Source organism: Anabrus simplex, chromosome 1 (genome assembly GCF_040414725.1).
Source record: "Anabrus simplex isolate iqAnaSimp1 chromosome 1, ASM4041472v1, whole genome shotgun sequence".
In the NCBI taxonomy this organism is placed as follows: Eukaryota; Metazoa; Arthropoda; class Insecta; order Orthoptera; family Tettigoniidae; genus Anabrus; species Anabrus simplex.
In genome coordinates, this window is record NC_090265.1 from 692,965,677 (window position 1) to 692,983,810 (window position 18,134).

Below are 18,134 nucleotides of genomic sequence, written 5' to 3' on the forward strand. Positions count from 1 at the left end.
CACTGTAGATGCACCTTGTTGGATACATTTTGGAAATAGTTATTTTCCATGGCATTTGAGAGCTTTAAACTGTGAATCAAGGTAAATTGCACGCAGTAACGGGTCTTAGAATATATTGTGACGCCACAAGGGTTGGCATTTCCGAAGTATGTGTTGGCGGTTAATTCGAAATCACAAGTCGGATTTTTGCATCCAAACTATTTCGAATTAACGAGGCTTTACTGTAGTACTTGCTCTAATGGCAGGACGTTAACACAAAGATGCATAGGTATGCCATAGCTGACCTTTCGTGAGATACAGTTTCTTGAAAAATGCTTGATCTAGGATTTAGTGTTGATGGGACTGAAATTGCTGGACGGTTGAGCTAGGAAATTGTTCCTTTGAGGAATGGATAATGCAGTATTTTTACGTGATTTAATTAGGATGCTCGCGGGACCATGTAATTTGAACAAATAATTTGGGAATGGATAAAAGAAATCGAGGTTTTACTGTATTAATAAAATATCAGTAGCAAATTCATTACAAGTCAGTTAATTTATTATTCCAGTGTGAATTGCTATCATAAACTAATGCATATCAACATCTCAAGTTACAAACCTATTGCACTTTTGGTCAGGGGTAACTGTGCGACATACAGTAACATATCTGCCAACTTTTACGGTTTATCCGTAAAATTTACAGAAATTGCAGCATTGTACGGTTTTACGGATGGACGGTGTCATTTTATGATTTCGCGGACAAAAATTTGAAACATTCGATAATCGCTCCACTTTCGTACAATCGATTGTTTGCGTGGGTCAAAGCACTCTCGGTCTTGGTTGAAGCAAATACAGTAAAGACAATACGCGATACTCAGCGAGATATCGAGGGACAGCTATTAGAGCTCTCTCTAGCGGGTAGACCTGAGAACTACTGATTCTGTCATAAGAGCACGTATATTTGCGTGTCAGGTTTTTGGTGTTATTTATGCGTTTTCAGTGAGTTGACATAATTAAATAGTAGCATGTGTCATTCCTTGAAATCTCCTCTGAACATGAGGGGAAAGGTATGTGCTGTGTTTGGCTGCAGTAACTATGAAGTAGAGAAGAATGTGCAGTCTTTCTTTCTCTTCGCTCATGGCAAGAAAAAGTAATATTGTGTTTGCATATATATTCTTCCAGTGACAAAGATATTTTTATAGCACTTCATAATCTTCATGGTTCATGTTTGTGGGTTATTGTAGTCGCGTCCTAGTTCGTGAACCATGGGCAATGGCTGAGTGGCCTAGTAAGTGGTCCTGAGAGTCGGGATACCAGTTGCTATGGAATGGGAGTGGGCATCTCGGACATATTCTGAGTCATGGCCCTCCTTGTGCTCAGGCGGCTAGGACTATACAATCCACCGGTGGTCCATAACCCGTTAGAGGAGAGATCCTCACTTGGACTATGTGCAAGTAGGGTAGCATCCTGCTTCGTGAATCTACCGAGCTCAGAACATTTTTAGCAAGCCTCGGACCTATGGGAGTAACGGAGTCCCACTCCCAGTTGACAGGCGAGGAACTCCTTGGAAACAACTTGGCAAACGAAATGGAATTCGATGGGGAGCTATCAATATTAATGGGGCTTATGGAAGAAAGAAAGTAGAACTGGCTGAGTCAGCAAAGAGGATGCATCTGGATGTGCTAGGAGTAAGTGATATTCGGGTAATGGGGGATAACGAGGAAGATAGGAGATTATAAAGTGTACTTGACGGGTGTTAGAAAGGGAAGGGCAGAGTCTGGGGTAGGGCTCTTTATAAAAAATACCATTGCACGGAACATAGTTTCTGTTAGGCACGTAAATGAGCGAATGATGTGTGTAGATTTGTCATTTGGAGGAATTAGGACAAGAATTGTGTCCGTGTATTCACCATGTGAGGGTGCGGGTGAGGATGAAGTTGACAAGTTTTATGAAGCATTGAGTGACATCATGGTCAGGGTCAACAGCAAGGATAGAATAGTGCTAATGGGCGATTTCAATGCGAGAGTTGGAAATAGAACTGAAGGATACAAAAGGGTGATTGGTAAATGTGGGGAAGATATGGAAGCTAATGGGAATGGGAAGCGTTTGCTGGACTTCTGTGCTAGTATGGGTTTAGCTGTTACGAATACATTCTTCAAGCATAAGGCTATTCACCGCTACACATGGGAGGCTAGGGGTACCAGATCCATAATAGACTATATCTTAACAGACTTCGAATTCAGGAAATCTGTTAGGAATGTACGAGTTTTCCGTGGATTTTTCAATGATACAGACCACTATCTGATCTGTAGTGAACTAAGTAACTCTAGGCCTAGGGTAGAGAAAGTGAAACCTGTCTGCAAACGAATAACGGTAGAAAATCTCCAGGACGAGAACATTAGACGGAAGTACATGGATATGATTAGTTAGAAGTTTCGAACAGTAGACAGTAAGCAGGTTCAGGATATAGAAAGTGAATGGGTAGCATACAGGGATGCTGTAGTAGAAACAGCAAGGGAATGCCTAGGAACAACTGTGTGTAAAGATGGGAAAAGGCGAACATCTTGGTGGAATGATGAAGTGAGAGCAGCTTGTAAAAGTAAAAAGAAGTCTTATCAGAAATGGCTCCAAACAAGGGCCGAGGCAGACAGGGAGTTGTACGTAGATGAAAGAAACAGAGCGAAACAAATAGTTGTTGAATCCAAAAAGGAGTCCTGGGAAGATTTTGGTAACAACCTGGAAAGGCTAGGTCAAGCAGCAGGGAAACCTTTCTGGACAGTAATAAAGAATCTTAGGAAGGGAGGGGAAAAAGGAAATGAACAGTGTTTTTGAGTAATTCAGGTGAACTCTTAATAAATCCCAGGGAATCACTGGAGAGGTGGGAGGAATATTTTGAACATCTTCTCAATGTAAAAGGAAATCATCCTGGTGGTGTTGCAAACAGCCAAGCTCATGTGGAGGAGGAAAATGATGTTGGTGAAATTATGCTTGAGGAAGTGGAAAGGATGGTAAAAAAAACTCCAGGCAGCAGGAATAGATGAAATTAGACCTGAAACGGTGAAGTATAGTGGGAAGGCAGGGATGAAATGGCTTCATAGAGTAGTAAAATTAGCATGGAGTGTTGGTAAGGTACCTTCAGATTGGGCAAAAGCAGTAATTGCACCTATCTATAAGCAAGGGAACAGGAAGGATTGCAACAACTATCGAGGTATCTCATTGATTAGTATACCAGGCAAAGTATTCACTGGCATCTTGGAAGGGAGGGTGCGATCAGTCGTTGAGAGGAAGCTGGATGAAAACCAGTGTGGTTTCAGACCACAGAGAGGCTTTGAGGATCAGATTTTCAGTGTGCGCCAGGTAATTGAAAAATGCTACGAGAGGAATAGGCTGTTGTGTTTATGTTTTGTAGATCTAGAGAAAGCATATGACAGGTTACCGAGGGAAAAGATTTTCTCCATACTGGGGAACTATGGAATTAAAGGCAGATTATTAAAAGCAATCAAAGGCATTTATGTTGACAATTGGGCTTCAGTGAGAATTGACGGTAGAATGAGTTCTTGGTTCAGGGTAATTACAGGGGTTAGACAAGGCTGTAATCTTTCACCTTTGCTGTTCGTAGTTTGCATGGATCATCTGCTGAAAGGTATAAAATGGCAAGGAGGGATTCAGTTAGGTGGAAATGTAGTCTGGCCTATGCTGACGATTTGGTCTTAATGGCAGATTGTGCCGAAAACCTACAGTCTAATATTTTGGAACTAGAAAATAGGTGCAGTGACTATGGTATGAAAATTAGCCTCTCGAAGACTAAATTGATGTCAGTGGATAAGAAATTCAACAGAGTTGAATGTCAGATCAGTGATACAAAGCTAGAACAGGTCGATAATTTCAAGTATTTAGGTTGTGTGTTCTCCCAGGATGGTAATATTGTGAGATTGAATCAAGGTGTCATAAAGCTAATGCAGTGAGCTCGCCGCTGCGATCAACAGTATTCTGTAAGAAGGAAGTGAGCTCCCAGACGAAACTATCTTTACATTGGTCTGTTTTCAGACCAACTTTGCTTTACGGGAGCAAAGCTGGGTGGACTCAGGATACCTTATTCATAAGTTAGAAGAAACAGACATGAAAGTAGCGAGAATGATTGCTGGGACAAACAGGTTGGAACAATGGCAGGAGGGTACTCGGAATGAGGAGATAAAGGCTAAGTTAGGAATGAACTTGATGGATGAAGCTGTACGCATAAACCAGCTTTGGTGGTGGGGTCATGTGAGGCGAATGGAGGAGGATAGGTTACCTAGGAGAATAATGGACTCTGCTATGGAGGGTAAAAGAAGTAGAGGTAGACCAAGACGACGATGGTTAGACTCGGTTTCTAACGATTTAAAGATAAGAGGAATAGAACTAAATGAGGCCACAACACTAGTTGCAAATCGAGGATTGTGGCGACGTTTAGTAAATTCACAGAGGCTTGCAGACTGAACGCTTAAAGGCATAACAGTCTATAATGATAATGTATGTATGTATGTATGTATGTATGTATGTATGTATGTATGTATGTATGTATGTATTCATAATCTTCTGACCTGCTCGACCCATATTTTCAATGGCTTAAAATATAATGCGCATATTTTATTGTATAGTGCAGCAGTTAACCTTCAAAACTGATGTGTTGTTGTAAGTGTGATGTGTGGGTTTTGATTTAATTCAAGAAAATGCATACCCATATGTGTGTGGCTGGTTGTTTTTCAAGTTACTCCATTTGGAATGTCGTAATGTGTTGTCAAGCACCGAACAAAATATGGGTGACTTTAGAAATGTACATATTTTGTTGAAGCAGTTGATGATGCAACTTTGCTTTACCCTAATGTAATAGCAAGTATTGCTTATAGGGAAGTTTTGAATGTTTTTGAGGCTAAGTTTATTATTGTTAGTAGGCTTCATGTTAAGGGGAAAATTGTCCAGCTTTTAAATATTAATTCATTGCATCATGTGTGTAAGGAATGTGCCGATATTTTTATTGACAAGTGTCTTAACGTGATGATAAAATGTTTTTTAAATGAGAAAAAAGACAAATCTAACCGTAAAAGTTCAGGCAGGAATGCTAAAGCAAAAAAAAAAAAAAAAAAGTAATGCATAAATGAAAGCCCAAGCCATTTCACAGCATTTCATTTCACATCTTGTTTATATGTCTAATTTCAGTCTTTAAATAACAACCTTTTAAATAATTCTTTATTCATTTATCCAGAATTGCTTTAGCAACTTCGAAGTTAATATCGCAATAACACTTTCTTTCTAGACTTAAAATTATTTATCCATTTTCATATATGCATTTCCATTGATATTTGAATTTAGCCCGACTTTTCAGGTCAAGTCACTCGGAGCGCCACTGTCGAATTGTCTCCCATTTTAAGAAGGCTAAATCCGTAAGTGTCACACGTGTCTGACATGGAAACCAGCAGATACTCCTCATATTAGGGATGGGCCCGACTGAAGCCTGGAATCGAGAGCGTCGACTCCATCGACTCCGAACACCGGTCTCGGTTCGCATGAAGCCTCTCAACTCCAAGTTAACTTGATGCGCATTGTGGGGCCGCATGGTCGCTTCGCATGAAGCCTCGCGACTCCAAGCGAACTTGACTCTCATTGCGGGGCCGCTAGCGTGTCGAGACGCGGAAAATAACATGAAATATCATACATGTTGCTTCTCATTTGCCCATTGGATTTTTAAGAGTATTGTAGAATGAAGTACGGTATAGTTAACGAAGACGACGAGCGTAATGGAGTAGTTGAAATAAAATTAAATGTGTCAAGTGAGAAAGTATCGGCATAGCAGACCACAGGCATTTAATTTCACGCCTTTATTTGTCGTGATCAGGAAACTGATAAACAGATATCGATGGTAAATCATTATGAATTGCACATGAACGATGAAAACAAATCTAATATGGGTAAATCCACTAACATAATTCGAACATAGATGAAACCATTGAAACCACCATGGCTCAGGCGGCAGCTTGTTGGCCTCTCACTGCTGGATTCCGTGGTTCAAATCCCGATCACTCCACGTGAGATTTGTTTTTCTCCAGGTACTCCGTTTAGCAACACTCTCCAACATCCGGTCACTGACTGGAAAACAGGTTGTAGATTTTCATTATAATTCAAGGACCACGTTAACTCTTGTTGCATTATTATTATTATTATTATTATTATTATTATAAGCAATAACTGATGAGAAATTGCTGTCACACGCAATACGCTCTCCGGTGTTTTGTCATTATGAAACTGAATTTCATATTGGCGATTACTAACGATTCTGTCATAATACATTATTAATATTGTAAACAATTGGTGAAACATTTGTTGTAATATTCCATTAGTACCGTACATGAAAGTTGTTTGTATTATGTACTTCAAGTTCACGTTAGCGATTGTTGAAGATTTTTCTGTCAGAATAAATTATTATTATTATTATTAATATTATTATTATTATTATTATTATACACAAAAGCCCCTTATCGCGACAGTCCTGGTAGGCCTTGGCCTACCAAGTAACCTCTGCCCAGCTCGAAGTAGTGGATTATGAGGTGACGTGTGTTCAGCACGACGAATCCTCTCGACCGTTATTCTTGGCTTTCTAGACCCGGTCTCTACCTCACAGTCATTGCGAAATCTTACAGGTAAAAATCCCTGACCTGGCTGGAATCTATCCCGGGACCTCCCTAGACTGCGGAGGCGGCTATTATGATGCGCAATGTTTGGTAAAGTATTTGTTGTAAAATCATACTCTAAGCACTCGCTTCTTTTTTTCTGTTTTATGCCCCAAGGCAGGGGTATTAATCACTTACAATTAAAAAAACCTAACCTGGCCACAGTCATCACGAAACCTGAGATACAGGTAAAAATCCCTCACCAGGCCAGAATCGATCCCGGGATACCCCTAGACCGTGGAGGCGGCTATTATGACGCACAATGTTTGGTAAAATAATTGTTGTAAAATCATACTCTAAGCACTCGCTTCTTTTTTTCTGTTTTATGCCCCAGGCCAGGGGTATTAATCATTTACAATTTAAAAAACCTAACCCGGCCAAGAATTGAATCCGGGGTCGCCGGGTAACAGGCGGATACGTTGCCCCCTACACCACGCGGCTGAACACGTTGAAGTTAATATTGGTGATTATGTAATAGTATACTGTCAGATTATTATTACCACTACTATTATTGTTGTCATTATCATCGTCGCCAAAATAGACCTACAACATTAACACTAACGATGATAAAATCCCGAAACAATATTTAATGTTTGCTGGCTAATAATCATCTTGTATTTATCGTATCACAAGTTACCAAGGGAGGAACGTGGAACTATAATTCCAAGCAGTTCCGACAATAATTGTTAGATGGTGTTAGTGCATCAGTAGAGTCGACACTGGAGTCAAGAGTGTCGGTTCCGGAGGTAGCAGTCTCGATTTTTCGCGACTCCGTTCGCAGCCCATGCCTACCTCGTATCACTTCCCACTCTCCCCTCTAAAATAAAAACATGACCAACAAATCAAGGGTGGTGTTAGAAGTGTCACATGTTCTAATTCTGGAATTCGGTTTTTAAACGCCAGGATTGTACGTCCGTATGTCTTGTACGGTGCAGGTCGTTCTTTGGTTGCAGTCTGGTGTTTGCCTGCGGTGACAAGTGGTGTGTGAACGTTGGGCGAGTGTGTGTCTGTGTAAGCTTCGGCGATGGATACTGGGAGTGGAGGAGATGAGGCACTGGATCCCTCATCCAATGGCAATGTTGGTCATGAAGAGACTGTGCCTATATAAACTGTTTCGCTTAATCTCATTTCAAATATGAATTCATTACAGTAGGCCTTACAACCTCAACAGTCTAATGACGCTCAGCCACCTCCCCCACCTCCTGTGGAGTTGGAGGTTTATCAGCAGGCTCATTTTGGTCCATTTATTGTCTTTGTTGAATCAACTAAGTCGAAGAACATTGGTGGGCTACATCCCATGGCGCTTGGGCGATTGTTTTACAATAATTATATTTTTGTGAAAGGTATAATGCCCAAAGGACGAAATAGATTATTGGTGGAATTTAGTTCCGCGATCCAAGCTAATTCCTTTCTACGTCATTCAATACTTAAAACTCACTTTTTGAAAGCATATATTCCCAGCGCCAATATCTTTCGCGTTGGACTTATACGCGGTGTGGAAAAGAACGTTTCCGATTCTGACATTCTTAAATACCTCAAATCTGATGTTTGGGTCAAATCGGTCAAGCGGCTTAACCGTAAGGTTGTGGAGCCCAGTGGAGTGACCTACGTTCCTACTGGAACAGTTAAGATTGTTTTTCGCTCTCAGACTCTTCCTCAATACGTCTCTTTGTTTCAAGTGCATTTGGAAGTTCACCCTTTCATATTCTCTTCAATAATATGCTCAAAATGTCAGTGATATGGACATATGATCAAAAACTGTCAGGCTAAATCACCCCGATGTGGGCATTGTGCGTTACATCATCTGAGTGTCAGGAAAAATTTGCCGATGTGTTCACTGTTATCAGGAACATTATACTGGCTCATCAAACTGCCCTACTCATCAACAGCAAACTGCCCTTAAAAAGCTTGTGTGTACAGAAAATTTCTCCTTTTCCGAGGCGTCTGCTAGAATACCCTCGACCCAATTTGACATGTCCAATAATACCCATCATTTTCCACCTCTTCCTTCTACTAGTTCCTCTTCACCTGTGGAAACCCCCAGGAAACGTAAATTTACTCAGGTGGTTATGAAAGAGTCCCATCCCATTTCCATTGCCTGGTTTTGATAAGTCTGGGTATCTTAATCTCATCAGAACCACTCCAGTGTCTTCACACACCTCGGTCTTTTCATCCGCTTCATCTTCATCCTCCCCGTGCTCTATTCCGTCTACGTCCCGTAATTCTCAGTGTTTCCCTTCAGCTCCTACTCAATCATCTAGTTCCCCTCTACTACGCCAAAAGGCTCATCTCCAAAATGGTATTTATCAACTACTTCTACAAATTTAATTATTAGGGGACCAGCCAGATGTTACAAGTACGCTTTATAAGCTTCGTGATTGTGTGCACACTACGTTCTCTTTAGATGCTACGAATCCTGCAGTGGAATGCTAGGAGTATTCCATCTAAACGATATGAGTTACAATTTTTGATAACTGAAATTTCCCCTTTTATTATTGCATTACAGGAGACTTGGTTTTCCCCATCCTCTGAGTTTTATTTAAATGGCTTTAATGTTGAGCGTTGTGATGGTGTTGGTTTCAGTGGTGTTGCTTTATTTATTCACCATAGTTTATCCTATCAATGTATTCATACCTCCTATTGTATACCCCATACGTTTATCGGTATCTCATATAATCGCCTTTCCATTATTAACCTTTACTGCCCTCCAGATCTTTCTATTTCTCATATTCAATGGTGTCGATTCTTGCAGCAATTTTCTTCTCATAACGAGCTTCTCCTCTTAGGGGACTTCAGTATTCATCATTCTGTGTGGGGAAGCAGTAGTGATACTTCCCTGGGTTCTTATTTCCGCACTGCTTCTCAATCACACGACTTCGTCATATTAAACGATGGTTCTCCCACACGCCTCACTCCTCCCGGCTCTCCTCCAAGTGCTGTGGATTTATCATTATGATAAATTATGACCCACAGTTTTTACTGTAATAAGAGGGTCTATTGATTCATCAAGGAGATATAGAAGTCGAAGAGATGGTAGTGCAATGAAAATAAGTGTAATTGCAGGGAGAATTGTTCAAATTACTTCAATTGTTTGTCCTTCAAGCAAATAACGATGTTTGTAACTTGGCATCGCCTTTCTTATACACATTCTAGCGACCATTTCCCTATTATTCTTATGTATGGTCTTGGTAGGTTTCCTAGTTCTTCTTCCACTCCTACATGTATCAGTAATGTTCGCTCCCTCTGTCACTTTGATAGAGTATCTTTCATCTCTTATGTTACCCATCATCTTGAGCTTATTTTGGATACTATTTTGTCCTTTTCTACTCTGTTTCAATATCTTGATCTTTACCATCCCTATAAAACTATTCCTCTCCACTCTGCTCATCCCTTTTCTTTTTTACGATGGTGGGATTCAGAGTGCCATAATCTTGTTCTTAAACGACGCCGCTTATTTAGGATATATAGGAAAAAATTAGCCCCCCATCATTATTTCCGTCTTAAACAACATATTGCTTACGCTAGATGAGTTTTTCTTTCTAAACGCCGTGCTGCATGGTGATCCTTTATTTCCTCCTTAAACGCTCATACTTCGTCTTCTCAATATGGAGTGCAATTCCCTCACTTACCCGAGCTTCTTAATACATTCCACCCTCTGTCACCCCTCCACAGATCCTATCTATCTTTCTCAACTCACTCACTCCTGATTATGTCGTGCCCAATCTTAATATTCCACTGTCTCCTTGCTCTTCCCGCTTTTCTGTATTACTCCAACCTGTACACCTTCCTGAACTTGAGGCCACCTTGTGTAACGTAAAGAGTTCGTCTCCAGGCCCTGGTTATATATCATACGATATGCTCTGCATCCTCCCTCTACGTGCTAAAGAAGCTTTATTAGTTCTCTATAATAATATTCTCACTACTTCTGTTCTTACCTCTTGGAATGATTTTTTTTGGGTGCCTATTCCCAGACCTTGTCAGCTTCACACTGACGCTAACAGCTTTCGAGGGATTGTCCTTGATTCGTGTATCCGAAATATTTTTTTAAAAATTCTCCTTCAGCAACTCCCGTGGTCTCTTGAATATTATAATTTGGTTCCCAAATATCAATTCGCCTACTTCGAAGGTCATTGTGCTCAAGATGCTATTAACATTTTAATTATAGATATCTTATTAGCTCAAATTCGTAAGGAGTGTACTATTGCTATTTTGTTTGGACATAAGAGGAGCCTTTGACTCCATACCCCTTCATCTTCTCTGGACTAATCTTGCACAGAAAGGTTTTCCTGCTCATTTTCTTCACATCTTGCATATTTGTTTATTTATCGGAAACTTTCACTTAAATCCGCTTATTCTTCTCTTCCTTGTCGTCTGTCGGTGTTCCTCAGGGAGACATTTTAAGTGGTCTGCTGTTCACCCTGTATATGAGTAATCTTGAACAATTGGTTACACAGAAAGCTCGCATTCTCTTTTATGCTGATGATACAGTTCTTTATTACTGTATTCTCATAGTAATGTCGATGTGTGTCATCACCATATGCATCAGTTAATGGAGCAAGTCATTACCTGGCTTACTTTCCATGGTCTTCGACTTTCCATCCCCAAATGCTGTGCAATGTTTTTTACCTCTAAGCGTAGGTTTAATTCTGAGCCACTTGTTTTCGATTCTCATGTCATTCCTTTTTGTTCCTCCCATAAATACCTTGGTGTCTTGCTAGATCGCTCGTTATCTTGGAAACATCATATTAATTGGTTGCGTAATTCTTCTGATACGCATATTAAAATTCTCCAAGCGGTTACTAGACGATCGTGGGGTGCTGATCCTGGCACTGCTCAGTTGTTATATTCCGCTACTATTCGCTCTAGACTCGACTACTGCGCGCAAGTTATAGATACTGCATCTGATTTTTCTCTCAACCACTTAAATACTATACAATTTAAAGCCCTGAGAACTTGTGTTGGAGCACTGCTGTCTACCCCTACTAATGCTCTCCTTGTCGAGACCGGTGAGCTCCCTCTTCAAATTCGCCGTAAAATGATAACATCTAAATATTTACTTAAAAGATGTGCCCTGGCTCAGCACCCACATTGCTTCCTAAATTGCAGTTATTAGATGAATACTCCCTTCTTTCACATGCCCGCCGTTGTAAGATGCCTGCTTTGTTGTGTGCATATCAATTTCTTCCCTCATATAAAAATGCTATCTTACGCACTCCTTCTCCTCCATTTTATTCAGTACATTTTGACTGTTTATTTTTTGTCCCTTCTATCATTATCTCCCCTACATCTTACTTTTCCTCTTCTATTCTTGATTCCTCGTTGACTGGCCCTCCTTTTAAAAAAATATGTTTTGCTCGAAGTGATTCCGGCGTCAACATATATACGGACGGCTCAAACTCTTCTGGCGTTGGAGCAGCGTTCTGTATTGTCATTACCAATGTTGCTGAACAACTTCGTTTACACAGTGACTTTTCTATCTACACTGCAGAACTTTTTGCTATTCATCAAGCTCTCATGTATATTAAGCATCATTCTATACCTAAAGCAGCTATTTATATGGATTCTCTCAGTGCCGCCCAGTCGCTCATATTCTCTCATCATTCTTTTAACTGGTATTTGTATCATGTTAAAAGTCTCATTTATACCTTGCATCAATCTGGGGTGGTTTTCACATTCGTCCGGATCCGTAGTCATACAGGTATCTATGGGAATGAACAGGCGGATTTATTCACTAAGCGAGCTGCTTGTGATGGAAAATCCCTACTTAAACTTGCCGTTCCTCTACCAGATTTTTACCATGTTCTTAAACGTTCTGCTTATCGTCAGTGGCAAGAAGATTGGACACGTTTTTCCTCTTATAAAGGTCGTTTTTATTACAATATTCAGCCTTGTATTCCTCCCTATCCTTGGTATTTGAAGGTTAACTATTGACGCCATCACATTACAAACATTATTCGCCTTCGCTGTAATCATGCCCTTACTCCTCTGTATAAACATCGATTTAACCTCTCCCCCCATTCTTCCTGTATATGTGGTACTCCGCATGCTGATGTAAACCATTTATTTTTCCAGTGCCCTGTGTATGATTCTTTTCGTCCGGCTTTTCTTTCTCGTCTTGTCAGTCTCCAAAAATCTCTCCCCACCAACGTCTCCTGTTTGCTTACCGATATGTCTCCTGGTATAATACATGCTATCAATCAATATCTGGATGATTCTCACATACTTTTGTAAATTACTGTATTTTTAATGTTAGCGCGGTTACATACCCTGCTTCCACTGTTTTTGATTTGCGCACTTCATTTGTTTTTGTCTCTCGTTGCCTAGGATGTGTGCATAGACATGGTGTTCAACTCTGTTTTTTGGGACTTTCATCGTGTAAATAATTGCATGTGATTTAACATTATCAGTGTCCTAGCGTAATAATAAGTGTTGTGACTGGGTGAAATAATTGAGCCCATAACTTCTCCAACAACAACAACAAAAACCCACTCTTCCCTGCTATCTCTTTCTTCTTAGAAATAATAGCATGTCGGAGGCCATGTAGATTGAGTTGATGGTCACGCGGGGAGGAGCGGGTTTCGGAGCCCCCCCCCCGGAAAAAAAAAGGTAAGTGTCACGTATTGTCTCTACTGTATTGGGTTGAAGGCAAGTCCATGATAGTCGATAACTCATTCTTTTATATGATTGGTATTTTTAACCCTGTGATGTTTCGATGTTTGTGTCGTTATTGGAACTGAATTTAAAACCGGGGCCCGGGATAACAGTTCTTCCGTGTTAATCTTAGGTCAAGAAGTAACTATAAATAACCACCTAATCAATACTTTATTAATGCCTCAGGCAAAATTGAATAAAATTAAAACTTACAGGACATGTTTCGACCACTTAGTGGTCCTCTTCAGCTGTAAGTTTTAATTTTATTCAATTTTGCCTGAGGCATTAATAAAGTATCGATTAGGTGGTTATTTATACTTACTTCTTGATTAAACATCGATACGGTCATGAAATGGACAACTTGTAATAATCTTAGGTGTCGACAGGCTCTGCTCCGCAAATTCTTTGTTCTGCTCCGTTCGCTTGTTGTGATTTAACCTATATTCTTTGACTACGCGAGTGGTGTTCTTTGTTTACGAACAGTACTTCCAGACATTTAAAGAATCACATTCTGTTGATTTTCCGTTGCACCACTCCCGCGTCCAGGTGGGGATACACGAGTTCCAGACTAGCTCTTAATAATAATATCTGCCAACTATTGCTGGGTTGTGAGTTCTGCGTGAGAAAGTACACCGATGGCCTACGGTAAATCCCAACCTACGTAGATGAACGTCTTCAACACGCTATCAGTCGGATACCGTACTTGTATGATACCGAAATTTATCGTAAAAATCAGATTATCATGGCTTGTCAAGAATTCCGTACATTTCATCATCATAATCGTAATCAGAATTAGTCATTATAAGCTTATATCTAGTACTTATTCTAAGTAGACATTGAAAGAATTTAATGTTTTCACTACTCAGCTTTTATTAATAAATTGGTCTAAGTATGATTGAAATAAAGGTAGAATATCTTGGAAAATTATTTATACAATGTGGCTGGTTTCCTACGCAATCAGCATCTCTAAGTGCCGTAATTATATTGCATCGGAGGAAAAAGGTTTAGAAAAACCTCTAACATAAAAAGAAATGAAATCAGGCCCCATTCATCTATGTCTTAATCCTGGCCTGTCGAAGAATTGTATCATAAATAAGTAGTATCCAAGGAAATTAAATGAAAAGAAAAATAAATAAATTATATAATCAAGTAAAATTATTCAACATAATTGTAATAATTGGATGCATCCAGATGGTTTAAGTAAAACAAGCTATATTCCCTACTATATACAATGTTCAAATTGAGTTTCAATTGAAAATGTGAAAACGCAAAGAAGGTGGCCAATAATTAATCAATCAATTAATTAATTAATTAAGATCTGGAATCTTTCCATATTAAGCTGAATTGCTCCTTAAAATTACCAAAATTCAATCGTCTGAACCTAAATTCACATGCAATTAAAGAAATGCATATCACTCGGCTGAACATTTCACATCAATGTCCACGCACAGTAGGAAAATCATGTGAGAAATAATAATGTCTGTCCATTAGGGATTTTCACTAGTTGAGGTTTCAAATTTTCGTATGTTCCATATTTCACATCAACTGACCTCCATATAAGCAAATCTAAGTCCACTTTAAGTCGTAAGTAATCTCAAATTAATTCCATCGTAAGGCTTATGTGGCTAAATCATTCAATTATTATTTAAATTCATGGTTGAAATTCAATTAAAGTCCGTATATGACTTAATATAGCATTATCAAGTGTATTTAATTAACTTCCAACGAAATAATACCATAGGTGTAAAAATTGACACATAGGAAGACTCTATCTTCATCTAAAATCCACATATGAAAGACTAAGTTACCAGTGATGTGTTAAACTGCTCCCATAAAATCATAAGTTAAATTGCCGTATGTGAGAATACATGAAAATAATCGTAAATATGTCAGTGAAGGCCTAAATATTGACGTAGGTGGCCTCTCGGCTCTTCTGACGATCCTACTTACTCATTTAATTCTATACTGATGGCATTGAGATCGTATCCTAATCTGTATTATATATATATATTAGGGAATACAAATAGCGATCGGAAACAGTACGTTTCAATACATATACTTTAGCATGTGTAACCTACACATACTACCATCTCTCGAAGAATACTATGACCAACTTCCTATATAACAATAACTATCACCATCAAAATATACTATCAACTCATATACTTATTACATTCACCATTTAACACTTCAATTATCGCGTAGCATTCATAATCAAAGCACTCGTTTCATCAAATACGCAACATATGTGCCATAACCTACACATATATAAATCATTATCATTACTGTCATAGTATCAAAGAACAGCACATCGTAACCTTAAAACTGTGCCACTATATTTTATTGTAAACATTCCCTAAATACGATCTTTACGCTCGTTACTTTGTTAAAGCCATCACGCATGTATATATTAGCTTCCTCTTAATACTCTAACACTTCACTGACAACGAATTAAGAAAAATATCAATCACTTCTCCACTACCATATTGACAAACTTACGAACGGCATTCACTGGTATTTTACACCTATGTCTGGGATTTATGGTAACTTCAGATGAATACCTATTTCCTTGTAAGTACACTTGTATATTAACTACGCACACACAATGCCATAATGCACATTATATATTAACCAAAAGAATAAAGGTTTCTACTTACGACACGACTCAAATGGGGACTTAACTTTGCTTATTGGGTATTGACTTCCATCTCGCTGTTAATCGTCATGGGATGGTAGGCCTCGCTCCATGGTTCGGCTTAGGTAATCGGGTCCATCTCGTCCTCACAGCTGATTACCGCCCTCCTGGGTCATCAATCTCGTGAAGCGCCACCATAGCCGGAGTAGTCTCTGCCTCAGCTTCTTAGAACATCATAGCGGTCTTCATTGCGTCAAGGACAGAATAACACAAAGCATTAGTTGATTCATACATGCTATAATCTGCTTCGTAATGCTAATGCGAAAAGTATATGTGTAATTTGGTCCGTCTAATTTGCTTGTAAGAGCTCTAAATATCGTCCTTATTTCAACTGCCTTGCTCGTCGAAACGGTGTGAATTTTACGTGCTTTTAGAATTGCACTTTATTTTCCGTTTAATTCAGCTCTCTTGACGTTGTGCAGTATCGGGCAAATACAATGTTCCGAGCCCAACCGTGACGTAGTACAGAACCAACTTGACGTTTCCTAACAGCTGGTTTATAATCTCACGTATATGTGTCAGCCACAGCTGATGTTAAGCGGGTTATCGCAGATTTGATCTTTTCTTCAATAATTGATTAAAGAATCCGATAAGTAGCTGGTTTCTTTACTCGACTCCGTCCTTTCTTCGATGCAGTGTTGGATTGAGATTTGTTCTAATGGAAGATTTTTTTTCAATAATCGGTTTAAATAATCCGCTCTCGTCATTCTTTCGCACCGCCTTCTAAAAGTGGTTCTTTCCGTGATTGCCGGTTGAATTTATTGTCTCTTCAGCTCGTACCGCTGCTAATTGCTTTATTTTAATTCTTTAATGGCTGGAGCGCCATTTTTGTTCCTAATACTGCAACTATAGAACGGTGAAATGGCACACCGTGCATACTAAAATCAAGAATGTTTTAGCCTTTTAAGGTTATGATTGTTTTTTGAAGTGTTCGAGCTTTTGTGTTATAACTTTGTGCTTCGCAGTTTCCTGTATTCGTTGGACTACTATAATTACATTCGTTCCAGTGACTGGGTATACCGCTGTTAGCGAAGCCCATTAAGTTATAATTAATAATAATAATTACATTAGTTCCACGTGTGTGTACGTTTTTTACCATGTGCATATTCTTTGTTCGCGAGGTTGGTGTCGTGTTCATTTAATTGTTTAAGACTTTGTGTGCTTTGACATGTTTTAATGAAGTGTTTGACTGCCATGAGTGTTTATGTTATAATTTTATGTGACGTTCGGTGGTCCAGGTTCCTTTCGATGTTTCAGTTCTCGGACATTTCCATACGCTATATTCCGATTGTAGATTATCATGAATCATATTCTGTTGATTTTACAAGCATAGTAAAATTAAGAAAGGAAGAAAAATTTGCCTTTCGCATGGTATGTGAGTGTGATATTAATATTGCATATGGTGGATGCAATGATTTAAGTGATGATGAGTTAGTTATTGGCATTGAGACTTGCAACATAGTGAATGATCTCCAGGATACAGATAAATCCCTTTTCTTTTCATCAGTGAAAAACTACTTTGGTACCTGCCTGAGACTACATCATCAACAAGTTTCCACTCAAAGATGATGTGTTAAAGCATGCTCAAGTTGCTAGGTTAGACAGAATATAAGGTGCACGGTTTTCTTCCATTCGTTTCTTTTTCCTTGGAAAGGTTTTCTATCTTTGTATGCAAGAAAGAGAATGCAACTACAGATGAGGTGGTGAATGAGTTCAGGTTGATGACACTTTGGTTGCAAATCACGATTCTGCAAGCGATTCCAGTTGGGCACAAATATCAAGAATTCGTGGAGCCGATGGACTTCTTAAGTATAACCGAATTTCTAGAGTAATGCTGTATATTCTCACCACACCCCATAGCAATGCAGAATGTGAACCTGATTTCAGCCTTGTGAAGAAAAATAGAACAGAGTTCAGATCATCCATGTCCAGTGAATCTCTGGAGTCTATTTCTGTTTTGAAGACCAGGAGTTCTGAAACTGTTATGGCAAAACATGTTCTAAAGACTTTGCAGGAAGCTAAAAAGGCCACAACTATGACTTTCAGGTCGAACTAGCGTGTGATTTGCAGTGTGTATTATATTATTTCTTGCCTGTGTTATGTTAA

General features: G+C 39.2%; 1 protein-coding gene across 2 annotated transcripts in view; it reads left to right on the plus strand.

Annotated features, from left to right (window-relative positions):
* spn-A (RAD51 recombinase homolog spn-A) overlaps positions 1-18,134 on the plus strand; it is an 80,925-nt gene that overhangs the window by 28,803 nt on the left and 33,988 nt on the right. The gene's annotated exons all lie outside the window — the stretch shown is intronic.